Source organism: Chenopodium quinoa, unplaced genomic scaffold, assembly GCF_001683475.1.
Source record: "Chenopodium quinoa cultivar QQ74 unplaced genomic scaffold, ASM168347v1, whole genome shotgun sequence".
NCBI lineage: Eukaryota > Viridiplantae > Streptophyta > Magnoliopsida > Caryophyllales > Amaranthaceae > Chenopodium > Chenopodium quinoa.
Window position 1 is genome coordinate 5281162 of NW_018744367.1, and position 27885 is coordinate 5309046.

Here is a 27885-nt window from a genome sequence, read left to right on the forward strand (position 1 = left end):
CCATAGGACGCTTCTCGCTTTGATTCGATACAGACTGTGATGCCATCTCGAAAGTACTCTCCCCACAAACGGCGCCAAAATGTTTCAGGGTTTTTTAATGTCTTGCGGGAGAGTTACAATTCCGGGACTGGTATCCTTGCGCCTATACATGAGAAAGTGGATAGGAAAGAGAAATTCTCAATTAAAGTAATAAAAGTGGATATGAAAGAGAAATTCTCAATTAAAAAAGTAATGAAAGTACGTGAGAAAGAGAAATTGAGAGATTTAAGAGTGTAAAAAATTAAATTAGTCAAAAGTTGGCACAATTTTTATGACAAATGTTAGGGTAACATAGAAAGATGACTTAATAAGGATAAAAAAAATGAGGGTATAAAAGTCTTTTATGTATCTTAATATTTATGAAAATATGTATTGTGACAAACATTTAGGGTTACCCAAAATGGCTAATGTTTCGGGGTTTTTTGATGTCCTGCGGGAGAGTTACAATTTCGGGACTGGTATCCTTGCGCCTCTACCTGCAAAATAACGGAGGCTCCTTGTGGTGGGAGCTCCCCCTCCAACGATCAAGTTAGTACTTGTTTGAGGAGTAATAAGTGTGGAAAAGTAAAGGTGGGAGATCTGGTCCCTCAAGGTGAGGAGTGATCAATGTGTTTTGGCTTCTCTAGGTCAGAGTAATTAATTGCTGAATCCCCCTTAATAAGGATTAATTAACGCATTTATAGTCTTGGGAAGCGTGCCCAACTCTAGGTTTAGGTCAACCTAGAGCTGATTGGGCTTTTCCTGGAAGATGGGCCTAGGTGGCAAACCGCAGGCCACTTGGCGTGACATAATTGGTCCATGGTGGACAAATGGTCGTGTGCCACGTGGCAGCCCCTGAGAGGTCCAAATAGAGGACACTTGGCAGGACTTGATTGGTCCACGTGGTGTACACTGATTGGGCGGGGAAAACCCCCTAATAAGCTAAAGTGACAAATATTTAGGGATAGAGGGAATATAATTTATCAAAAGTTCATACCTATAAACTAGTTATTGAGACTATTCCAACAACTACATACCCACACGACTATACTTTTCTTTTGCGTAAATGAGAATTTTGTAAACCGTGTAAAATGTTATAATGGGGCACTTGAATAAAAATAGAGTATTCCTATTTTGCACCTAGAAAGGTTCAAAAAGTTTTTCTTAGGTAAAATCTTTTATATATGGTAAAAAATGTCTTATCAATATTTCTATATTTTTTTTTTGGCAAATGTTCGTGAATTTATTTTTTCCCTTTCTATTCCATGCAATTTTTTAACGGCACGCAGTCCGTAATTAGATTACAAAAATACATTACGGCTCACATTACATATTTTCTAGTCGAGCCATACTAATCATTTTCATAAAATCTACACAAGAGCATATCTAACATACCATTCACCCATTAACTTCTAAACTTAATGACCCATGCAAATTTTAATAATAATATAGCAATATCATAAATCAATTTATCAGAAAAATAACGCCGCACTCGTTACTAACTTAAGTCGTTAATCCAATAAACAAACCTAATTAAAACTAGTTGAGTTATTCAACCAAATTATGTGAAATAAAACACTCCCTAAGCATGTAAAACGATTAGGCACCCTAAATTATTAAACGGATTTTTCACCATATACCCCTAAGTAATTTTTTTTTATTCACCATATATGCATAAAAATTTTCAAATTCACCATATACACTTAGTTTCACACAAATGTCACGAAATGCCTTTAATGACTAATGACAGTTAATTTCATTAGTCATTAAGGCTAAATTTGCCACGTGGCGACAAATAATTGGCTACCTTTTAAATTAATTAAATTTTAAAACAATTATTTAATAAATTTTAAAAAAAATCCCACCACCAAAGCAAATCCCAGCCCAGCCAGCCACCACCATGTCCCCGCAACCCCCCGCCGGCGCGGATTTCGCTTGATCCTGCGCCGGCACAACCCAGACCCATACCCCACCTGTCGGCGGCCCCAAACTCCGACAAACCAGACCCCGACAACCCCTAAACCACCTTCTCCCCTTCGTAAAAACCCCATCTTCTCTCCCTCGAAAAACCCTCCCCTCCCTACCGCCGGCGTCTAAACCACCCTACCCACGCCGACGAACCCCCAATCGCCCCTCCCCTTGCCCCTTAACCACCACAACAAAACCCCAATATATATATATATATATATATATATATATATATATATATAAACCTTAAAATCGCAAATCTAAGGTTTTGATTGTGGAATTTTAAGGTTTCAGGGTGGTGGTTTTCGGCTAAAGTGGGCAGCGGCAATGCGGGGGAGCGAATCTGGGATGCCAGCGAAGGTTTTCGGCTCAGATGGTTTGGAATCGGGGGTGGTTGCCTGATTTTCGGTTCAGGTGGTTTGTTGGGATAGTTTTTTACGGTTCAAGGCAGAAGGAAAAATGCGACGAGGTGGTTCAGGGAGGTGCAGTGCGGAGCCGTCGTGGGGTAAAGGGAGGTGCGGCGCCGGCACGGTGGGGAGGCTGGGCAGGTTGGCGGTTTTGGGTAGGTGGTTGGGTTGGGGTTTGGTGGTTGGCGGAAGGTGGCTGGGTTAGAGGTGGTTTATTTATTTAATTTTTTAATTTTTTTTTTGTTTTTTGTAAAATAATTAATTAAATAATTAGAAAAATAACCTACCATATGCAGCCACGTGGCAAATTTAGCCTTAATGACTAACAAAGTTAATTGCCATTAGTCATTAAGGACATTTCGTGATATTTGTGTGAAACTTAAGTGTATATGGTGAATTTGAAAATTTTTATAGATATATGGTGAATAAGAAATTACTCAGGGGTATATGGTGAAAAATTCAATCATTAAATAACGCTCCTACTAAAACCCACATCAAAATTAATTAAATAAATCCAATTACATTTAATTAATATCAATTTGCATTTTTACGCGTGATAATAATATTAATCAATATCATATAAAATATTTTAAGTTATACGAAACAAATTACATTATAACTAATAAATTAACAAATTACGTGGAACTATATACACTCTTTTAATTATTGAAGTTCAACTCAATTTGCTTTTGTACAGTCTCTAATGAACATATTTGACCATTAATATGTTCGGTAATGTATAAGTAAGAATTATAAAAAGTTGATTTACAAAAATGTTTATATACAAAATATCAAACATTTGTATATATATAAGTCAAGCCCATAAATTAGAGGTTTTAGCTTGAGTCTTGGATTTACTAATGGTAAAAGAATATAAGGTAGTTGATAACTTGAAGTTATCACTCTCAAATGTTACTTGGGGTATAACTCTCCAATAAAATCCCAATTCTCACATAAAGTTATTACTAAATTTTTTTCTCTATATATACCGAATTTCCCAGCAACTAATTTAGTATATCATTAGTTATATTTAGGAAAATTTGAAAAATACCAACACCTATTGTTCACATTTTGTACAATACCACCTCAACTTTTTTATTATTTTTTTTATAATACCACCTAGTTTTTCAAAAAAAAAAAAAAAAAAAACTCCCACCACTTTTTCCCAACTCCCCTATATGACGTCACGTACGGTGGGTCCCACTAACCAATTTTCCTTCTCTCTTCCTTCGAATTTCACCTTTCTTCTTCCCTAATCATCCTAATTAACTAATTTTGCAACTAATTAACCCTAGAATAAACTTTTACAAACCCTAATTTCAATTGAAACACCCCCAAATTGATTTTATAAACCCTAATTAAACAAAACTCTCTATAACATGTTTATACCCTCGATTTTGCATTGTCGTTTGGTTTGAAGAACAAATTAGCGAATTAAAACCCTAATACATGTCGCTATAAGAATCGAGTACAGGCTAATACGAACAGAATTGACTTTATGATTCAATATCACCATCATCCCCGAATATCCAGTCATGGTTTAGAACTACTATGGAGTTAGTAAACTCATTGATAATGAATGGGGTGTAACCTTCATGGATTAATATTCGTGGTTGCCTTTGTCCCTTTCGTAGAATCCATGAACGGTTTACGAGTTCCTTAAAATACTTATTGGCGGCTCCCTACTTTTTCCTCCCTAATCGTTATAATGTCAAATCCAATTTCCTATGATTGTCAAGCATATTCACAATATGTTCTACGTAGGCGCACTTCGAGCGAAGCCTATAATTTGAGTGATTGGTATTTAATTAAGATGAGTGGATGAGACTTAAAAGATTCTCGACACGTATTTTTGCTACTTAATAGAAATTGTTTCAATGCATCCGCATTTGTATTAGGGGACATCATGATCCGAATTCCCCGAAATACGTCGATTTTAAGATCACTTTTGTTAAAAAGTGACTCAAAATCTAGTAGGAATGACTGTGAATGCATATATCTCTCAAACCACAAGTGATTTTGTGGAGATTCAAGTTGGAGGTGATAGCTTGTTTCAAGATCTTTCCAACGGTAATTAATATGCACAATTCTAATGAGAAACGAGAAAGTTATGGTTGTTTTACAAAAACATGACGAAGCTGAAAAATTGCGACGAGCGGACGAGCTATAGCTCGGCCCTATGAAGACTTGCGGCAGGCTTAAGCTAGCTGCGGAGCTATAGCTTGGTATTTTGGTTCCTCTAAGATAACTTATGGAATATTTCCTAAAATTTAATCTGTTCTATGACGACTATTTGAGTATACTTGGGGAACAATTTAGGATTTTATTAGGGTTTTCTTGTGTTATAAAAGGACCCTTTAGTTGATCAATTAGATCATACATTTTGAGCCATTAGATTTAGGACTCCTTGTATTATTCTCTCATTCGTTTTCCATTATAGTGAATGAAGGTTCAATGGGCACTCAAGAGGGGGGGGGGTGAATTGAGTGTTAAGTAATCGTTAGCGATTTTTGCTTCTTTTCGGATTATGTGTAAGGAACCAGTTGTGTTGGTTCCCTTATGCAGCGGAATAAAACAAAGCAATAAAGAACACAACAAATTTAACGAGGTTCAGCCAACTCAGGCCTACGTCCTCCTATCCTAAGTCCTTTATTAATCTACTCCGAAAAACAAAGACAAAGAACACTCTACTGTTTCCCTACTCCGGGAACCAGTCTACCCCACACTCTACTCCGAGTGTGCTCTCGACTTACACTCGTAAGCCCAATGTGTTTGAACTCACAAACACTCACCCAGCCTTTAACCCCTTTGTTAAAGCTCAATACAAGAATCAAGAACTCTCCTTTGATCTCACTTCTACGAAGCTAATTAAGAGAAAATGTTTTTGTACTAGAATGCTCTTGTATATGACTTGATGAATGGGATTAGTGCTTAAGTATATGCTCTCAAATAATTGCTCTTTTTAATTTCTGGAGAGGCACACGAAATATGTGAAATAAGATGAGTTTATATAAGCTTAGATTCCTAAAACCTAGTTTCCTTAAATCACACAATCTTAGAGAATAAGATATATTGTAATTTTAGGAAAGTATTTATCTTATTTGATTTAATCACAAAGATAGAATCAATTAAGATAAATACTCCTAGTTTTTAGGTAACCAAGAATATTTCATCTTATTTCCAGCTGCACAAAATATTTTCAAAATAATCTTTTCGAAAAAATCTTTTTGTAAAATCTTTTTCCAAAACGGCAGCTCGAATATTTCGTACAGTGAACCTGGTTCCCCAACCTGGTTCCCTGAATTGAAACATGTTATGAAACCTGTTCCAACTTTGTACCAGATTTCATATCATACTTCAATATACTTTTAAGCACTTATATAACCCAAACATGCAAGCATACTACGGAGCATATTACATGAAAACCTAGATAACATATTAAAGCATAAATCGTCTTTTCTTCATGTAATCTTCAAGACTTGAATCTTCCTTGAATACTTCTTTTATGAGCAAACAATCTTTCTTCGAAATATCTTCGAAAGGCTTCTATGCTCCAAGTCTTGGAATCAACTCAACTACTGCACATGTAACATGGTTAATGCACAATAAAGAGTATGTGACTGCTTTTCCGCATAGCAGTCAAGGAAACGGTTCATACTGGTTCCCCACCAGTACATAGCACATTTATCATCTAACTGTTTCCTGTATATAGATAAGTTAGTTCAATAGATAACTCATATAATCAATAACTTATCTAGGAAAACAGTGTTCTATTTTAGTTGGTTCCCCCAACTGTATTGAACACTTTCAAAGACCTGTTTCCCTTAGCTGTTTGTCATCATTCAAAACTATCAATTAAAACCTAAGGGACTCAACAAATTCCCCCTTTTTGATGATGACAAACTCTTGAAGTTCTTGAACCTGTTGACATGCTCAAAAAGAAAACCGTCAAAAACTTCAAGGACTCAAAACTCTTTGGAACAAGTCAGTTAGGCTAACTGGTCCCCTAAACAGAAAATAGAAAATACGAAATAAAAAGACTCAAACTGACTCAATCTAAACTAGTTAAACCTCAAACTGACTCAATCTAAACTAGCTAAACCTTAGGCTTCAACTTCAAACTACTTCCCCCTTTTGGCATCATTAAAAAGTATCCACAAGTAAAAGCAATGTGCACAAGTTAATGTGCTTATCCATACAATGGCATCAACCACCTATTCAAGCATTATGCTGCAAAAAGAGATTAGTCAAACAGTTCATACCATAGCAGAGTTAGTAGTTCATACAAGCCAACAAAGTTCAACCAAAGAAGCCCAAATCCATCCAAAAAGAAAGTTCATGGAATGGAGAGAAGTAGACAGACCAACAAAATCAGTTATTTTAGAATAAACATGAGGGTGAGGAAACAAGAACAGAAACAGCATCACTCCTCATCATCATTCTCGTTCCCTTCCTCCTCCTCGAACTTTGCAACATCTTCTGTATTATCATCTGATTCCTCTTCATCCTTGTCACCATGCTCTGCTTAAACCAAAATCATTATATTACTAAGCATATTCTTGTGATTCCCCAATCTGTTTCAAAACCACTTCCTGACCTGCTGGTTCCTCTATTTTTTTTTTTTTTTTTTTTTTTTTTTTTTTTTTTTTTATAAATCATGAGAGATCCGCACTTATTCATAAAGTTCTCCTTGTTGCATAACGAGTACAAGACTAGCATCACATCAATCAAGCAAAGACCTCCACCCTTTTGTGGTGTGAAAGGTTCTTGCTGGTACCCTTTTTCTCTTGGTTTCCGGAAGAGAATTAATGGACTGTTCCTCCTACACCTTCTCAGTGAACTTCTTTAATGAAGATTGAGTTACTCTACTTCGTACCATGGTCTTAACAATGAGTGTCTCCTCATTGTAACCAACAATCTCTATTTCATCCTCTTCACTCTGACTTTTCCGAATTTCCTCCAACTTCGGGCTTAAGGACATTTGAGCTTCCTTCTGATGTTCCCCCTGAGACTGAGCTGGTTCCTTGAGTGAACAGTAACCGAATGAACAGTGATGAATTTAAAGCATACGAGAGAGAGAAAGAGAATTTCGAGTGATGATGATTGATGATCTGCACAAAGGGTTAGTGTATATTTTTAACAATGAAGCACAAAGAGAGAAGAAGGAAAGAAAAGAGTTAGTTGAGCCAATAAAAAGCAACTGTAAAGGATATTTTTTTTTTAAATTGAAATCAAAAATTTGGTAATTATCTTTTACCATAATTATCTCAACCAACTATAAATAAGGCATATGATATGTTTGCCTTTTATATGGGATTAAATAACTGAAATAAGATAAATTCCTTCCAAAAGGAAATATCTTATAGTAATCTTCCGAAAATAAAAGATATTATCGGATGACATATCAGAGCTGGTCTGCTGTTTCCCTTTGCTGGTACCTGTATAGAACCATGTCACGCTGTTTCTGGCAATTCAGCCTGATTTCACCTGTTTCTTACAACAATGATTCTCAATCCTTTTGAGATTTTGAACCATCTACACGACACTTGAAAGATATCAACATAAGTATGTACACACACTATACAAGAGAATACCATTCTAACCAATCATTGAAGGAAGTAATTGAAGCCAATACCTAAAATCTAACTAGACCTAAAAGGACTCTTAACCTACAAAAAGACTCTCTACACAAAGGCTTTGTGAAGATATCAGCAATTTGATCTTCACTTTTACAAAACAACATCTCCACCAATCCTTTTTCCACATTGTCTCTTAAAAAATGGTGTCTTATTTCAATGTGTTTTGTCTTGGAGTGTTGCACAGGTTTCTTTGAAATATTGATTGCACTAGTGTTATCACAAAAAATAGGAACACTTTTATAAATAACACCAAAATCTTTCAGCTGGTTCCTTATCCACAGTAGCTGGGAACAGCATGAAGCTGCAGCTATATATTCAGACTCTGCTGTGGATAGGGCCACTGAATTTTGCTTTTTAGAACCCCATGAAATTAGACAAGAGCCAAGAAAGTGTGCCATACCTGATGTGCTCTTTCTATCAACTAAGAAACCAGCATAATCTGCATCTGTGTATCCAATAAGATCAATGGTACTGCCTTTGGGGTACCACAATCCCAGATTTGCTGTTCCTACAAGATACCTAAGTATCCTTCTAACAGCCTTCAAGTGAGATTCCTTTGGATTGCTTTGAAACCTAGCACACAAACCAACAGAAAACACAATGTCAGGTCTACTAGCTGTTAGGTAAAGTAGAGAACCTATCATTCCTCTATAAAGAGAAGCTTCAACATCTTTTCCCTTAAGATCAGCATCTAATTTTGTAGATGGGGGAACAGGTGTATCATAAGCTTTGCTGTTCTCCATGCCGAATTTTTTCAGCAACTCTTTTAAGTACTTTTGTTGATGGATCATTATTCCATCATCCATTTGCTTAATCTGCAGCCCTAGGAAGAATCCTAGTTCTCCCATCATGCTCATTTCAAATTCACTCTGCATAAGATTAGCAAATTCATCACATAAAACCTGATTAGTAGCACCAAATAAAATATCATCAACATAAATTTGTACTACAATCAAGTGTTTCCCCCTGGTTCTTATGAACAAGGTCTTGTCTACTGTTCCCCTCTTGTAATCATTTGCCATCAAGAAATTGGACAATCTTTCATACCAAGCCCTCGGAGCTTGTTTCAACCCATATAATGCTTTGTCCAACTTGTACACATGTTGGGGGAACAGTGCATCTTCAAAACCAGGTGGCTGCTCCACATATACTTCTTCCTTTAAATATCCATTGAGGAAGGCAGTCTTTACATCCATCTGAAACAGCTTAAAATTCATGTGAGCAGCATAAGCAATTAAAATCCTAATAGCCTCTAGCCTAGCTACTAGTGCAAACGTCTCATCATAGTCAATTCCTTCTTGTTGATTGTACCCTTGCACCACTAGCCTTGCTTTGTTTCTGACTATAGTACCAAGGTCATCTAACTTGTTTCTAAAGACCCATCTAGTGCCAATGACTGATCTTTCCTTGGGACGGGGAACCAGGTGCCAAACCTGGTTCCTCTGAAACTGATTTAACTCATCTTGCATAGCTAGTACCCAATCAGGATCAGTCAATGCCATTTTATAGTCAGTAGGCTCTACATTAGACAGGAAAGAATAGAAAGCACAAAAGTTTTGAAAAATATTTGTTCTCGTTTGAATCCCCTTATTTATATCACTAATTATTTGATCAGTGGGATGAGAAGATTGATATCTATAACTTTTAAAATTAAGACTGTTTTGTGCTTTCTCATTAAGTTGGGAACCAGCATGTTCATGGATCTCTCCTTCTTCTGAGGAGCCAGGAGGATTCACATTCATGCTGTTTCCTCTATCATTACTTACCTCAGGTTCAGGGGTGGTACCTTCTTCTGTTCCCCCTGAACTCATTACCTGTCTATTATTTGAGGAACCATCAGGACTTGGTTCCCCTTCAGAGTCCTCATTATCTTCATTTTCTTCTCTAGGCACTTCATCATTATCATCTGGTGGAGTATTTGGTAGGCCTAGATATGCTTGCACTTCATCCGTGGGACCAGTATACTGGTTCCCCGTGAAATCCATCAATCCAATCACTTCATCAGGTTGTACCTGCGCAATCTCAGAAGACATGTTAAATTCATCAAAAATGACATGGACACTCTCCTCAACACAAAGAGTCCTTTTATTGAAGACTCTATATGCTTTGCTGTGAGAAGAGTATCCAAGAAAGATTCCCTCATCACTTCTAGGATCAAACTTATCAAGTTGATTCTTCTCATTATTATGCACATAACATTTACATCCAAAGACACGAAAGTATGTGATGTTGGGCTTTCGACCTTTAAGAAGTTCATAGGGAGTCTTATTTAACTTTGGTCTAATGAGACCTCTATTCAATATATAGCAAGAAGTGTCAACAACTTCTCCCCAAAAACTCTTTGGGAGACCACTCTCAATGAGCATCGTCCTCGCCATCTCCTCAAGAGTTCTATTCTTCCTTTCTACAATACCATTTTGTTGAGGTGTTCTAGGGGCTGAGAAGTTGTGATTAACTCCATGTTCCCTACAATAATCAATAAAGTTAGCATTATCAAATTCAGTACCATGGTCTGATCTTACCGAGACCAGCTTGTGGGTGAGCTGGTTCTCCACTTGTTTCACCAATGTTACCCATTCTTCAAACGTTTCATCCTTTGTGTGTAACATCATTACCCAAGTGTACCTAGAATAATCATCAACCATAACACAGACATATCTATGACCTCTTCGACTTTGTACTCTCATGGGACCACACAAGTCAATATGTACAAGTTCGAAGGGTCTGCTGGTACTCATAATAGTTTTAGGCTTAAAAGAAATTTTGACCTGTTTCCCCCTTACACATTCAGAACAAACTTTATCAGCTTCATACTTAATGTTAGGAAGGCCTACAACTAAGTCACGTATTTTAAGTTTGTTTAGAAGTGTTAGGCTAGCATGTCCAAACCTCTTATGCCAAATCCATTGATTATTGTCAGAAACAGCTCTCAAACAGATGGACTTGTCTTGAGGGATTTTATCTAAGAAGGTGATGTAAACATCATGCTTCCTGGTTCCCTCACATACAAGTTCTCCTGTTTGTGAGTTAACTATGTGACATAGGTTGGCTTGAAACTCAACTCTATTACCTTTGTCACATAATTGAGAAATACTCAAGAGATTATGTTGCAAGCCTTCAACATAATAAACATCATTTATTGCGTTAGAAAGTGTCTTACCAACCTTACCTAAACCAGTGATGGTTCCCTTGCTGTTATCCCCAAAGGTGCCACTTCCTCCATCAAAGGCCACTAGTGAAAGGAATTGATCTTTATCCCCGGACATGTGTCTTGAGCAACCACTGTCCAAATACCAATAGGTGTCTCCCTTCACTCTAGCCTGCAAGAGCAAATCAAACATTAGATTTAGGAACCCAAACATACTTGGGTCCCTTTTCAACAATATTAACAACTTGTTGATCCTTTCTTCTCCAAACACACTTTGCACCCTTGCTGTTCTTATTAGCACTAATTTTCTTAGCTGGACATTCATGTATCTTATGTCCATTTTTACCACAATGAAAACACACATGCATCTCTTTAGTCATGACATATTTGCCTCGTTGATATTCTTTGATCCAGGTGGTTTCTCTGGGAGACCAGTTAGTCCTGGTTCTCTGTCTAGTATAACCGAGACCAACTTTTCCTCTGTTTCCTCTTGATGAAGTCAGGTAATTTAAGGATTTTTGAGCATTCAATAATTTGTCCACATGTCTATGACTATCATTAAGTTATTTTTCTCTGGTTTCAAGTGTCTTAGTCAACAATTCGTTTTTCTCTTTAAGAAAATCAAAGTTACTTTTTAAAGCTTCGAATTGTAGATTAAGCTTTGAAACCATACGGTCAATAGACATGTCAACAACCACTGGTTGCTTGTCCTTTTTCAGTTGATTGATTTCCGCATGCAAATCACAAATATTACTTTCATACTTATCAATCATATTACTGACATCTACACTGGTACCTGTAGGGGAAACAGTGAACTGTGCAGCTTTAAGTGAAGCAATTTCCTTGTGAGAATTTTCCAGGTTGTAAGCCAATGTTTCAAAGGCCTTCAACAAGGAAGTTCTAGTACATGAATTTGCTTTACTTATAGCTACTGAAAAATCAAGAGTATCACTAGTGGTTGATAAGTCTCTAGGGAACCAGGAGGTCAGATTCTCTTCACCATCAATTGGTTCAAACGATCTTTCCTTTTCTAGTTCCACTTTACACTTGTCCAATTCAACCTCTAGTTCTGCTACTTGATTTTTTAGTTCATAACAGACTCCTTCTAGATGATCACAGCTAGCAATAGCAATATTACATTCACCACTTTTTTCTTTTAATTCTCTTTTGCAAATTATGTATGTTTCACTTAATTTATAGCATTCATCTAGTAAGGAATCAATACAAGCAAGCATATTTTCTCTATCATATTCATGCATATCTTCTCTAATTTGCTCTAAGCTTACCTTGCGTTCATGTAGTACATCCTTCTTTGCCATAAAGCATTTGTTGAATGTACTGGTTCCCCCTCTGGTTCCTGGACCAGTGTTGTTTTCCTTGATGTTTGTAAAGGCAGTTAGGCAAACATCTGAGTTGGGTGATCCTTCTTCTTCATCTGACCCTGAGTCAGAGTCTCCCCACATGGAAGCTATCATGGCATTCTTGTATGCTTTTTTATCTCCGGATTTAGACTGTTTGTCATTCCACTTAGGACAATCTCGAATAAGATGTCCTTTTTCTCCACACTTGAAACATCCTGTAGAAGAAGAATTAGAGTTAGATTTTTTATAGTTTTTAAAATGCTTACCTTTGAAATTCTTTCTTTGATCTCGAAGAGATCTCTCAAATCTTTTTGCAATCATGCTAATTTCATCTTCATCATCTTCTACTGTTCCCTTAAGCGCCATGCCTCTTGCTGGTTCCTTCTCAGACTTAGAGTCAATCAGCATCTCATGAGTCATAAGGGAACCAATCAGCTGTTCCAGAGACAAGGTAGACAGATCCTTTGCTTCGTATACTGCTGTTACCTTGGCTGTCCATGCATCTGTTAAACTACGCAATAATTTTCTCACAAGATCCTCGTCAGATAAATTTTTACCAAGAGATCTAAGATCATTTACAATAGTCATAAACCTACGAAAGCAATCATTGATTTTTTCATTTTTATTCATGGCAAACAATTCATATTTAGACATGATTAAATCAATTTTAGACCGTTTTACCTCACTGGTTCCCTCAAACGCAAGTTCAAGGGTGTCCCATATCTCCTTAGCACTACTGCAGCCAGATATACGATTTGTTTCGGTCTCACCTATTGCTTGTTGTAGTATTGACATTGCCTTAGCATTCTTCTCCAGCAACTTGTAATCAGCAGTGACCAATTCGCTATCTTTCTTGGGAACCTGGTTCCCTTCAACATCTGTCTTGAGAATGATATTAGGACCATTTTTAACTACGAGCCAGCATTCATAATCAATACCCATGATAACATTCTGGATCCTGTTCTTCCACCAAGCATAATTATTTCCATTAAACTTGGGTGACTTGTTGTCATAACCGATTGCACTTAATTCTTGAGTACTCATTCTTAACTCCTCTAGATGTTACTCTTTCGAGAAGCTTAGGCTCTGATACCAATTGAAGGTTCAATGGGCACTCAAGAGGGGGGGGGGGGGAATTGAGTGTTAAGTAATCGTTAGCGATTTTTGCTTCTTTTCGGATTATGTGTAAGGAACCAGTTGTGCTGGTTCCCTTATGCAGCGGAATAAAACAAAGCAATAAAGAACACAACAAATTTAACGAGGTTCAGCCAACTCAGGCCTACGTCCTCCTATCCTAAGTCCTTTATTAATCTACTCCAAAAAACAAAGACAAAGAACACTCTACTGTTTCCCTACTCCGGGAACCAGTCTACCCCACACTCTACTCCGAGTGTGCTCTCGACTTACACTCGTAAGCCCAATGTGTTTGAACTCACAAACACTCACCCAGCCTTTAACCCCTTTGTTAAAGCTCAATACAAGAATCAAGAACTCTCCTTTGATCTCACTTCTACGAAGCTAATTAAGAGAAAATGTTTTTGTACTAGAATGCTCTTGTATATGACTTGATGAATGGGATTAGTGCTTAAGTATATGCTCTCAAATAATTGCTCTTTTTAATTTCTGGAGAGGCACACGAAATATGTGAAATAAGATGAGTTTATATAAGCTTAGATTCCTAAAACCTAGTTTCCTTAAATCACACAATCTTAGAGAATAAGATATATTGTAATTTTAGGAAAGTATTTATCTTATTTGATTTAATCACAAAGATAGAATCAATTAAGATAAATACTCCTAGTTTTTAGGTAACCAAGAATATTTCATCTTATTTCCAGCTGCACAAAATATTTTCAAAATAATCTTTTCGAAAAAATCTTTTTGTAAAATCTTTTTCCAAAACGGCAGCTCGAATATTTCGTACAGTGAACCTGGTTCCCCGACCTGGTTCCCTGAATTGAAACATGTTATGAAACCTGTTCCAACTTTGTACCAGATTTCATATCATACTTCAATATACTTTTAAGCACTTATATAACCCAAACATGCAAGCATACTACGGAGCATATTACATGAAAACCTAGATAACATATTAAAGCATAAATCGTCTTTTCTTCATGTAATCTTCAAGACTTGAATCTTCCTTGAATACTTCTATTATGAGCAAACAATCTTTCTTCGAAATATCTTCGAAAGGCTTCTATGCTCCAAGTCTTGGAATCAACTCAACTACTGCACATGTAACATGGTTAATGCATAATAAAGAGTATGTGACTGCTTTTCCGCATAGCAGTCAAGGAAACGGTTCATACTGGTTCCCCACCAGTACATAGCACATTTATCATCTAACTGTTTCCTGTATATAGATAAGTTAGTTCAATAGATAACTCATATAATCAATAACTTATCTAGGAAAACAGTGTTCTATTTTAGTTGGTTCCCCCAACTGTATTGAACACTTTCAAAGACCTGTTTCCCTTAGCTGTTTGTCATCATTCAAAACTATCAATCAAAACCTAAGGGACTCAACAGTGAAGAAGCTCTGGAATCCCCTACCCGTGGTTCGTGGATGTAGTAGGTCTAAGTTGACCGAACCACATAAATCCTTGTGTTCTTTGTTTATCTTCTTTATTGCTTTTCTCGTTCTTATTTTTCATTCACTTGTTCCGCATTAATCAAACACAATTACACCCTTATTTCCTAACAAATTTAATATGGGAGCCTCGAAAAATACTCGCTCAAAATTTCTAAAGTGTTCCGCCAAGGCAATGACCTTGCAAGCATCCTATTTAGATAAGGACACTAAACTTATAAGTTAAACTTAAATTATCTTAAGGGCCCTTCATATATATTTGATCTACTTGAGAAGTTCTCAACTGTGGATCTGAGATTAGGGATTGTTGCAGATGAAGCTCTTAATCATGAGTTCTTTGCACCAGTTGAATATGCCTTGCTTAAAAAAATATCATTTAGGCGGAGTCAAAATCAGAATTCTAACAGTAACAACATGTTACCTTTGTTATATGTGAGCCTGTAAGACAAAAGAAGTTAAATGCTCCAACAATATCTCAATTCTCACATAAATCTATTACTATGTCTTTTTCTCTATATATACTCAATCTCCAAGCAATTAATTTAGCTAAGCATTATTTACATTTATCAATTATTTCCAGAATCACTGCAGTACCCTTGTTACAACTCTCCTTAGTGGTTCATTAATTGGTTTTGTTCTAATCTGACACCTGGTGTGTGGCTATTGTCTCCATGTTGTCATTCTTTTCTTAGATAGGGGGTTTAGTTGGGGTTGTTGGGTTGAGTCTAGCATTGAGTGAGTCCAGGACATTACCCCACCGAAAGATTCACCTCATCCTTAAAGTGGAACAAGGGAAATTTTTAAGTTATGATGTATACATGTTCCCACCAGTCGGAAGTCCATTCCACTTGAAGAACACCTCATACCTTGGAGCCTTCTTGTGACCGTATAGCTTCCCCTCTATCGACTCTACAGGTTCAACCACCATTTCCAAGTCTAAAGTGAGCTGTTTTAAAATAGTAGGATTCATTGGCAGGTTTCCAACAACTTGCTTAAACGGCGCCATTAAAAGTGGGCATGAGCCGGGTGGGCCCGCGGGCAGCACGGGCACGACCCTCTTAAGTCACGGCCCGGAACGAGCCCGGTGAAGGCACGACCCGGCACGCTGGCCCAGCCGTGGGCCGTGGGTGTGCCGTGGACAGCGTTTCGATTTTCTGGCAGGAGCCCGCAGATAGCCCGCCGTGCCGGCCCGACACAGCCCGTTGTGCCAACGGCTATATAATGGCTATTTTGCCGTAGCCAATCAAGCAATTAATATCTAGTTTTTTGTCTCAAACGGCAATTAACGGCTAGTTTTCCCAAATTCCCTATAAATACCCAACTCCATTCACTTCCCAAATCACAAATTCACAATCTTCCTCTCTTAATCTCTTATATTCTCTAATAATCCTTAATCTCTTATATTCTCTAATAATTCTCTTAAATTCTCTAAATATTATTTCTTAATATCGGAAAAAATTAAAAGTTCGTAATCGTAATTAGTGGAAAGTGTTGAAGCACGGTTGTAAGATCTAAACTAATCTTCAGTTTATCATTGTTGTTATTGTTATTGTTACAATTATTGTTAGTAATTATTATTGTTTTTATTGTTATTGTTATATTTGTTGTTATTAATTATTATTATTATTGTTATTATTATTGTTAAAATTGTTGTTATTAATTATTATTGTTGTTATTTTTATTATTACAATTATTGTTATTAATTGTTATTGATGTTAACTTGTTATTGTTATTGTTATAATTGTTGTTATTAGTTATTATTATTGTTAAAATTGTTGTTATTAATTATTATTATTATTGTTAATTATGGCATCGAACAACCAATCATCTAGGGGGAAGGGCCGACTTACCCGTGCTATTAGTTCTAGGGAATCACCTAATCCAACGAGCCCCCAAATTCCGAATCCAGCAATTCCAACCAATGACCCCAGTAACATCCCTCAAGGCTTTGAACAAATTAGGCACGATGGTACTTCCGGTTTTCAACCCTACAATTTCCACCACCAAACCAATTTCCACAATTCGGTCAATTCCCACCAAATTACTTTGACCAACAAAATTTTTATTCTAGCCAAGGTAGCTAACAAACCGTAAATGTCTCCGGTTCTACTACTAACCAACAAACCCCCGATTCTACAAACACCCAATTCCCACACACACATGAGGAATGGTTAACCGAGAATGAGATGCTACTTGTCAAATACCGCAAAAGTGAGGTATGGCGTTATTTCCTCCTAAGTAGAGACCACACAAGAGCAAAATGTAAAACATGTGGTCATTCATTTTCGACAAAAGCCACATCAGGGACGAGACACTTAGGTAGACACATGAAAAGTTGTGCAAAACCAGCTAGTGATCCAACCCAACCAAAAATTTCCCAATTCCATCCACACGGCTTTACCTACAACTATGAGAGGGATAGGGATGAACTAGGGAAAATGATAGTACACGCCGAACAACCTTTTCTTTTCTCCGAAAGTGACCCATTTAACACTTACATTAACAAAGCATTACAACCCCAACATAAAAGAATCTCTAGGAAAATCGTTCGTTCCGCTGCCATGAAAAACTTCCTAGAGTACAAAATGCGGTTACAAGCCAAATTGAGTAACCTTAACTGTAGAGTGTCTTTGACTGCCGATTCTTGGGATAGTGGTTATAAATATCACTATTTATGTGTGACTTGCCATTAGGTAGATGATCAATGATTGTTACAAAAACGAATAATCCATTTCAAAATGCTGGAATACCCCCACACCGGTATTAACATTTCTCACCATTTAATGCAAGCAATAGATGAATACAACATTCGAGATAAAATGATGTCTATGACATTTGACAATGCAACCTTAATGACATATACTGCTAATTATGTCAAACAAAACTTGACCGATGTAATATTAGATGGTGATGCACTTCATACTAGATGTGTTTTCCATGTTTGTAACTTGTGTGTACAGGATGGACTTAGAGCAATGGGTCCATACTATAACAAAATTAGAAAAGCTATTATGTCTATTAATAGCTCAAACATGAGATACCAAGAATGGACGAGTTTTCTAAGACAACAAAAGATAAGGGCAATAAAAATCAAAACCGATTGCCCAACTAGGTGGAATTCCACCTATGACATGTTAACCAACGCAATTGAGTACAAGAATCCGTTGACAATGTTTTACAACTAAAAATTTCCAAACAATGCTATATATGAGGATGATTGGGCTAAATGTGAACGATATATGCAATTTTTATAGTTATTATATAACATGACGTATTGTTTTTCTTCTGTTTATAATCCTTGTGCTCAAAACTTTCTTTCAAATGCATGTTTACTCGCCCAAATTTTTGCTGATCATCGCAACCAAAGTGATTATGATCAGTATCTTCCAGCAATGGAAACAAAGTGGCGTAAATATTATAGTGAAATTCCTTTGATTTATATTTTTGCTTCCATATTAGATCCTAGGCAAAAGTATGAAAACACATTTATGTTAGTTGAAATTTACTTTCAATGCATGCTTCTTGACGATGATGTAGAAAACTATAAGACTAATGTGAAGGATCAGTTTTTTGCTTTATATAGAGTCTATGAAGCCAAATATGGCACCATTCCTCGCTCAGGGCCTTCCAAACCATCCAAAAACGTAAGTAAGAAGGCCAAACATTTATTTTCACAAGCTACTAACTTGATTTCAAGGTTTTTAGGTGATTCATCAATAAGGAGAACACAAAGCGATGTCTCGGAGTTGCAAATGTACAGGAGTTACGACTTCACCAAGGGCATGGACGACGATGAGATAAACAGCCTCGACCTCCTTGCATGGTGGAAACAACAAAGCACGAAGCATCCAACTTTGGTGGCAATGACACGAGACATTCTTGCTATCCAAGTCTCCTCCGTTGCCTCCGAACAAGCTTTCAGCGCATCCGGGAGGGTTTTAGACGATAGAAGAACAAGTCTAAAACCCGAAACACTTGAAATGTGCGTGTGTTTCAAAGATTGGTTGGATAAGGAAAATCGGTCCCAAGACCGTTTTTATGACGACAACGACAACGATGAAGGAACCTCCGCTTCCGACCATTCGGGTTCGGCTAGTTCCCAATCTATGCAATTAGCCGATGACCTTGAAAACAAAGATGAAGACGAAGACGAAGACACACAAGAAGAAGAAGAAGAAGAAGAAGAAGAAGAAGAAGAAGAAGAAGAAGAAGAAGAAGAAGAAGAAGAAGAAGAAGAAGAAGAAGAAGAAGAAGAAGAAGAAGAATAGATAATTTTTGTATATTGTACGATTTTTATCATTATCAATATCATCATTTTACGATTTTTATCATTATCCAATTTTTGTTTAATACCCTTGTACGATTTTTATCATTATTATCATTGTACAATTTTTTCAAGTAATAATAATATGAAGTATGCATTATTCACATCCAAAGTCCAATTTGCCCTTTTTTTCGTTAAGTTATAATTTGTAATTTAATATAACAAAAATAAATTTATAATAATTAATAATTAATAATACAAAAATAAATGTAATAAATTATAAACATTAAACTATAAAGTAACAGTATAAACAAAATATATAAATTTAAATATTAAATATAAAAAGTAAAAAAATATAAATATTACACTTAATTTATTTTAGAAAAATAATAATATAAGATTATAAGTTATAAACTATTAATAAAAAAATAAATAAATACATTATATATATATAAAAAAAAACAAAAAAAAAAGGAGGAAGGCAGCAGGCCAGCCCGCTAGGCCAACAGCGTGCCAGCCCAGCAGGCCAGCCAAACAGGTCAGCACGGCATGAGCTCGAATGGCACGTGGGCCGTGCCGTGGGCTAGCTTGTGACTTTGGGCGGCACGGCACGGTACGACTTCTCAGGCACGGTGGCCCGCCAGGCACGGCCCGTCGGAGCACGTGGCCCGCGGCGGCACGGCCCGGCACGGTGCCCACCTTTAGGCGCCATTTTGACGAAAGAGTGCTAGGGGGATTAATGAGATTTAACACATACCAAGCCAATGAATCGATAAAATGAATGAAACATGGATCGTACTTTGGTGATAGAATGGGAACTCAATGTTGCCTTTTTTCAAAGCCACAACACTTAGCATTTCCTAGACCAAACAACTAACATGATAAGAAACAAAGTCTCAATGATAAGAACTGGATTTCTAAATAGAGTTTGTTTTTCGATCGCTCCGAGAAAACATCAAGCACAAATAATTGAGATTTCACCGAAATTACTACACTAAAGCATCCTAATCATTAAAACACGACAACCACATTCATGAAAGGAGTATAACCTAATTACACAAGAGAATACTTACGACCCAACTCTATTTCTCAATGTAAGTATACGAAGCAAGTAAAGTACATGAGCATAAAGTTGCCACAAAAATACACATGCAAATAATCAATTCATGAGCAAACAATCTTCAAACCAAATAGAACATGAAAGCATCTCAAAATTAACAATCCATGGCTTGGTTGGGTTTTCACCCAACCCCTAGCTAAGTAACTACTCACAAATCATGGATAAGAGCAACATACAAACATTCAACATGAAAGAAAATTAACAAGGTTTAAGAGAAAATTATGATATATATATATATATATAAAATTAACAAGAGAAAGAGGGAAGAAATTACTACTTAAAGCTCCAATGTTAAGGAGAATGTTGAAATTGAGAGAATTAAGCTAGAAATTATCTTCTACAATGCTTGAATTTGAGAAATTCTAAGCTAAATTAACTAATTAGTTAAAGATCTACATTGTTAATTAAGAGAAAGAGCCTAAGAAACTATATCTAACTATTAGAAAGGGCCTAAGAAGTTTAAGGGAAAAGATCCCCTCACAAATGAAGCCAAGGGGGTATTATATAGCTCCCATGTAAAAGGACGGAGAAGATGAGGAAACGGCTCAAAAGCAAGTCTGCACGGACATGCTAAAAGGCCAAATATGAGGTAGTAGCTACTGCCTGCCTTTGCACGGACGTGTATCACTTGACACATACATGCCACTTTTTGGCACGGACGTGCAACCTTTTCTGGCTAAAAAAACTTCGTTTTGGAAGTCCACAACTTCTTTGTTACTCATTAAAAAAAAGGCATGTGATCAGTTGTTAAAAAGCTCTTGAGATGAACTTCAATCTCCAATTTGAATCACTTCAAAATGATGAGAAAAAAAAAAAGATATGGTCATTTGATGTTGACCTTAGTGCAAAAAATCCTTCTAAAACCCTTTCAAATGCTCTTATTTCATTCCAAGACACTTTTCCTAGCTTCTTTCATTCTTCCTTCCTTGCTTCATTTTTCCATAGCTCCCTTATTCACATTTCTTGCCTCCAACTTCTTTGCTTCTTTATTCAAAATCTGTAAAGTGTCATCCTTATACCTAAATATACACCAAAATTAAACACAAGCAATACTGTGAAGCATCGGATACACAAAAAAAAATGCATAAAAATAGAGTAATTAGTGAACTAACACATTGATTTCTCACAATACAAAGGCTCAAAATCACTCTAAAACCATACTAAATAACAAGCTATCAGCCACCTTACCAATGCGTAAATGTGTTGCACCATTAGAAAAGGTTTATAGAACCTTGCGGCTAATTTCTCAACTTAAGGATCTCTTAACAAGAGACCTCTATCTATATATAGGGCTGTAATTTCAAAAATACTCATTCACCCACCAAGAACTGATCATTTGTTATCTTCGAATCTGCTTATGCCTTCATAGTTTGCTAGGCTTCCAACAAGTTCACACGTAACTCATATAACATTAGTTCACACTCCTTGAGCCATCCATGCATCTAACCTATCCATCACAATCTGCTCATTACTCAACCTCTAAAGTTTCGGGTCTCCCTTCTATACACAATTTTAAAAGGGGTTAGCTTGGAGAACGTATGAGGCGAAGTATTATACGAATACTCGGCCCATGAGAGCCGTAAAGACTAAGCACGAGGCTTCCCTACTATGAAGCAATGGGGATAGGACTCAAGGCATTTGTTCACTATTTTGGTCTGCCTATCCAATCAGGGGTGGTATGCAGTGCTACGCCTAAGATGAGTGGTTTGAAGCTGAAAGAGTTCTTTCCAAAAGAGGCTTATGAAAACTCTATCCCTGTTAGATACTATAGGAGATGAAAACCCATGGAGTTTCATAATATTTTGCACAAACAAGTCAGCCGCTTTGAGGGAATTAAAGGGGTCGGTGTTTCATCCCAATAAATTGACTATATATCTACAATATATTAACCGCTAGTAACACCGTATCAACCCCCTTGGATAATGGCAAGCCTTCGACAAAATCCATTAAAATGTCCTCCCAAATTGCACTTGGAATCGGGAGTGGCTAAAATAGTCCCAAGGGACTTTGTTGGACATATATACTCCTTTGACAAATGTCACATTTCCGCATAAATGACCCAATATCCTTCCTCATCCACTTTTGGTAGTTACCACCGTCCACCGATTTCTCGTTGATGTGTGATATATCTAAGGCTTTGCTGGTCAATTTCAACCACAAAATGTCGGTCTAAAAAGTATGTAGTGTTTCCACTCAAGTATGGCTAAAAAAATCGCCATGAGCACCTTTTGATAAATGGATTTTTCATGCGCCCGAACTCCCAAAATCTTGTTGTAATAAGCAATTGGACGGCCCTTTTGCATTAGGACTGCCCCCAAACCGTAGCCGGTAACCATAGCCTCTTTTGACTGATGGCACGCATGAGTCTCCTCCTCGGTCCACCCTGTCTTTCTTTAATTGGGGTGTGAGAGGAGCCGCGATTCATAGTGAGCAATAAACTTCCGTTAATAACCGGTTAACCCCAAAAATCCCCTTAATTCAAGCAGATTTTTGCGGGGTTTCCCACTCCATTATCGCCTTAATTTTCTCTTTATCCACGACTTCCCATCCTTTGAAATTCACTAATTCCCTGTTACTCACTGTGAGTAACAAACTTGTTACTCACTGTGAGTAACAAACTTGTTACTCACTGTGAGTAACAAACTTGTTACTCACAGTGGCAATTTTGAAATTAAGTAAAAGTTTTCCACTTCCTGACTTGCTGAGCTGGAATCGTCTATGTGTCAAGCTGCTGAGTTGGATTTGTCTATGCCATCCTTCCGTCAATCTGTTGGAGTGATGGCATTAACTCCTTCCGGTTTTGGCGAGAAAATATTAGCTATGTTCTTCACACATCACCGAACTGTACAAGCCCAGTTGATAAAACACGCAGCTTGTTCGGAGAATTAGATCTGTTCTTCGCACATCGTCGAATTGTACAAGCCCAGTTGAAAAAAACACGGACATCTTCGAATTGCGAGGTATTTTTTTGATCTATTTTATCGTCGCTTGTTGCAGTCTTCAGTTTTGTTCTGTAGTTGTCATGCGCTCACAATTCATGAAATTGAATTCATAAATTCGACCAAAGTCGGAATAATTTTGAAAGCAATTGGATTTTAAGGACCTTTTGGTCTGTTAAAATGGGGTTGAGGTTGCCGGAAATGGCCGACAAATTTTGTTTAAAATGCAATTTCTTACTTTTTGAGAACAACGTATTGTCTTCGTATGTTTTTATTAAAAATTCCATGTGTTGATTTGTTAGTTTATGTGAAGATTGGTTGTGTTGGTTGTTCAACTGGTTGGTTTATTTGTGTCGGTTGGTTGTATTTCTGTGATGGGTTGAATGTGTGCTGTGAACACGTGTTTGGTTGATTTGTGTTAAATTTAATATTATAATTATGTTGGCGTTCTGGATTAATTTGTATCATAGTAATTATGTTGGTGTTCGTGATTTGAAGGGTGAATTGTTGTTGTTGGAGATGATCTTGCTATTATGGAAATTGAAACAGAAAGCGTTATAAGGTTCAGTGAGGTTGGTGTTGGTGATTGTGGCAGTGGAGTTAAGTTTCAGAGTAAAGTCCATATAGAGGAGGATATAGAAGACGTACATGATGCAGGTAGTTGTGCACTTGACATGGATGTTAGTATTTATCCCCACCGGAAACAATTCATACGACTCACACTGTGGTTGGTAGCAACGAAATAACTGTAGTTGTTGAGGAGCCTAAGGAAGGGATGGTTTTCTAGTGTTGGCAACAGGTTGAAGCCTACTATAAGGACTATGCTGAGAAGATGGGGTTTGGAGTGACAAGGGCTCAAGGTGTAAATTCTAAGACGGGGGACCCAAAAAAAATCAAAGTCACGTGGAAGTGTGAGTGTTGGGGAAAACCCGACATGAGGGCTAGGAGGGAAGCAAAGAAGAGGGAAAAGGCGATGAGTCATGGAGGTTCAGGTGGTTTAGTTGATGGGGTGGTATGTGAGGATGAATTAAGTGGTATGAAGAGGAATTCGAAAAAGTGCGAATGTCAGGCCTGTGTTTATGCTAAAGTTAACGAAGATGGCTTGTGGGAGTTGAAGAGCGTGGAACTAAAGCATAATCACGCGATTGATCCGGTAAATTATAAGCTTGTTAAGGAGTACCGCATGAGGCAAATGACCTGCAAAGCGAAGAAGACGCTGATAGATTTGTACGAGCAAGGTGTACCAATTTCTCAAATACACGGTTTCATGGCGACCGAACGGAAGGGTAACATGGATCTGACGTTAAAAGATTTACAACATGAGGTGTACAAGGCTAGGCGGTTGAAGATGGTTGGAGGGGACTCGGTGGAAATTATGGATTACTTTGACAAAATGCAAAAAACCAAAAAAAATTCCATGCTCAACGTTTGGATAAAGAAGGGAGGCTTAAGGATGTGTTGTGGGTGGATGCAAGAAGTAGGGTAGCTTATGAGGACTTTGGTTATGCGGTTTGCTTCGACGCAACATACCTAACGAATAAGTACGAGCTCCCATTTGCAAACTTTGTTGGTGTGAATCACCATGGGCAACCCTTGTTGTTGGGATGTGCTCTTGTTTCACATGAAGACTGCGATACGTTTGCGTGGATATTTCGACAGTGGTTAGCTTGCATGAAAAATCGAGCTCCTAAAGCCATATTGACCGACCAAGCGGCAGCTATGCGGAGGCCCCTTGACGAAGTCATGCCAAACACGGTGCATCGTTGGTGCATATGGCATATCATGAGCAAGATCCATGAGAAACTTGGCAAGTGTGCACGGTATGTTGTGAAATTCCTCCTCCTGGCTTTACAATTTCCAAGGTCTTGATATTAGTCTCAAAGGCGTAATAATCTGATTCCCATAATAAAGACAAGCTAACCTATTGTTGCTGGTCTGCCGTTATCATTTTTTTCTAGTTACCAAGAGTTCGTCAACCCCCTCAAAGAGCTGGTATATAAGAGCTTTGACCCCAAGGAGTTCCAAACCCGATGGGTAGAGTTTATTGCTGAGTATAAGTTGGAGGACAATGAATGGCTACAGAGCCTACACAAAGACAGTCATATGTGGGTGCCTGCGTACATGAAGGAGTTTTTTTGTGCCGGTATGAAGACCACACAAAGGGTGGAGAGCATCAATCGGTTTTTTGACGGCTATGTGAACCGCAAAACAAAACTCCATGAGTTTCCTCAAAAGTATTGCATAGCCTTGGATCAACGCGTTCGAGATGAACTGAGTGTAGATGCGCGTTGCTCGAAGTACCTTAGGAGGTTGGTTAGTGGATTCAAAGTCGAAAAAATATTCCAAAAGTTATACACGAACAACGAGTTTCAAGAAGTTCAAAAGGAGTGTACGAGAATGATGTATTGCAACGTCCGAGGAGAGAAGGTTTTGTTTGAAAAGCTTATTCAGTATTTGGTGGTCGATCGTGTATGGATAGTACCTCCCGGTGCGAGTGAGGATGTCATTACAAACAGGCGAAGGTCTTACAATGTTACTTTCTGTCCAATGATAAAGGAGGTGTAGTGTGACTGTAGGAAGTTTGAGACAAGTGGCATACTTTGCAAACACTGTATTAGGATTTTGGATGAAAACTTGGTTGAAGATCTACCAGAGAAGTACGTTGTAGACCGTTGGAGGAAGGACATACCCCGGAAGCACACCAGGGTGAAGGTGGCCTACCATGATCCAGGGGACACGGTCAATGTGAAAAGATTCAACAAAATGATGCAAAAACTCGTGCCCTTGTGTGAAACCGCTGCTATGGTGGACGATCAAACGGTCCATATGGTAATTGAAACACTGTCGAAGCTTCAATCAGCTGTCAATGAGCGTAGGGATAAGAAGAGAAAGGAAATTGTTGCTGTAGTCAGTACATTGACATTAGCCAGTGAAGGCAGAACGTTTTCCTCGGTTAGGAATCCTGCTCCTACTGCTACTGCCGTAGACTCCTGTCCAGCTTCCATGGACCTTGTTATCAAGGACCCTATAATTAAGAAAAGGAAAAGGAGCTGGCCTAAGGGTTCAAGGCACAAGACTTTAGCTGAAACCGGCTACAAGAAAACCAACAAGAATAAGAAGCCTAGGCCGGTTAAGATTTATGCTTTCTTTAATACTTAAAGAATCTGACTGCTCAGCCTGTTATTATTTTCAGACTTTTGTTATATCTCTATCTAAATCATACAGGAGCAAGTAGGAAATGTTGTTGAGGAGGATGCATCAAACTGTGCTCAGGAGGAGGATGAAAATGGTGCTGAGGAGGAGGATGGAGCAAATGGTGTTGAGGAGGAGGATGTAGGAAATGGTGTTGAGCAGGATGCATGTGTTGAGGAGGAGGAAATGGTGTTGCAGGATCCTGTGTTTAGGAGGATGCAGGTAAAGGCCGGATTGACAGGAAATGGTGTTGTGTAGGATGCAGGTGTGTCGGAGGAGGAAATGGTGTTGCAGGATCTGGTGTTTCGGAGGAGGCAAGAAAAGGCAGGAATGGCAGGAAATGTTGTGGAGCAGGATAGAGGTGTTGAGGAGGAAATGGTGTTGCAGGATCTTATGTTTAGGAGGATGCAGGTAAAGGCCGGATTGATAGGAAATGGTATTGTGCAGGATGCAGGTTTGTCGGAGGAGGAAATGGTGTTGCAGGATCTGGTGTTTCGGAGGAGGCAAGAAAAGGCAGGAACGGTAGGAAATGTTGTGGAGTAGGATGCAGGTGTTGAGGAGGAAATGGTGTTGCAGGATCTGGTGTTTAGGAAGACAACAAAGGGAAAGGGGAAGGGGAAGGCAAATACGTCTTCTCGGAAGCTACATGTAAGTATGAATACTAAATTCATGTCATTTTACTTTAGTGATTATTTCACATATAACCCATCACACCTCTCACAAGTGAAGCAGAAACGTCTTGATGAACTAATGGCCATATCGTGACAATTTGAGTTAGCTAAAGTAAGTATCATTTACTTGAATATTTGTGTGGTTGGCAATTCCATATTAGTTGCTTCGTTAAATTAATATAGGATGATCAAGAAAATATAGCTTGAGCATATCTAGGTCGTTCGTTGTTTGTTTAAGCATATGAAGACAGATTACGGGGGCATATTCTTTCCAATGGTTTGTAAAACTGTTAAGAATTTGAAACATGTAATTAAACTCATCACATTTGTGTTTGAGATCATTTTCAAGGCGACAAATATATATACACACAAAGATCCAAGGTCTTGTAATCCTTTTCAAGATATACAGACAACGGTTCAAGGTCTTGAGATCAATTTCAAAAAACGATACTTTTTAAAAGACGATGTTTTAAGTATGTCTGATTTTCATGTGTTAACATGTAAACAGAAAAGCAGTAAAAATAGAAGCAAAATAAGCATAACATAGTACGCCTCAAAATTAAGG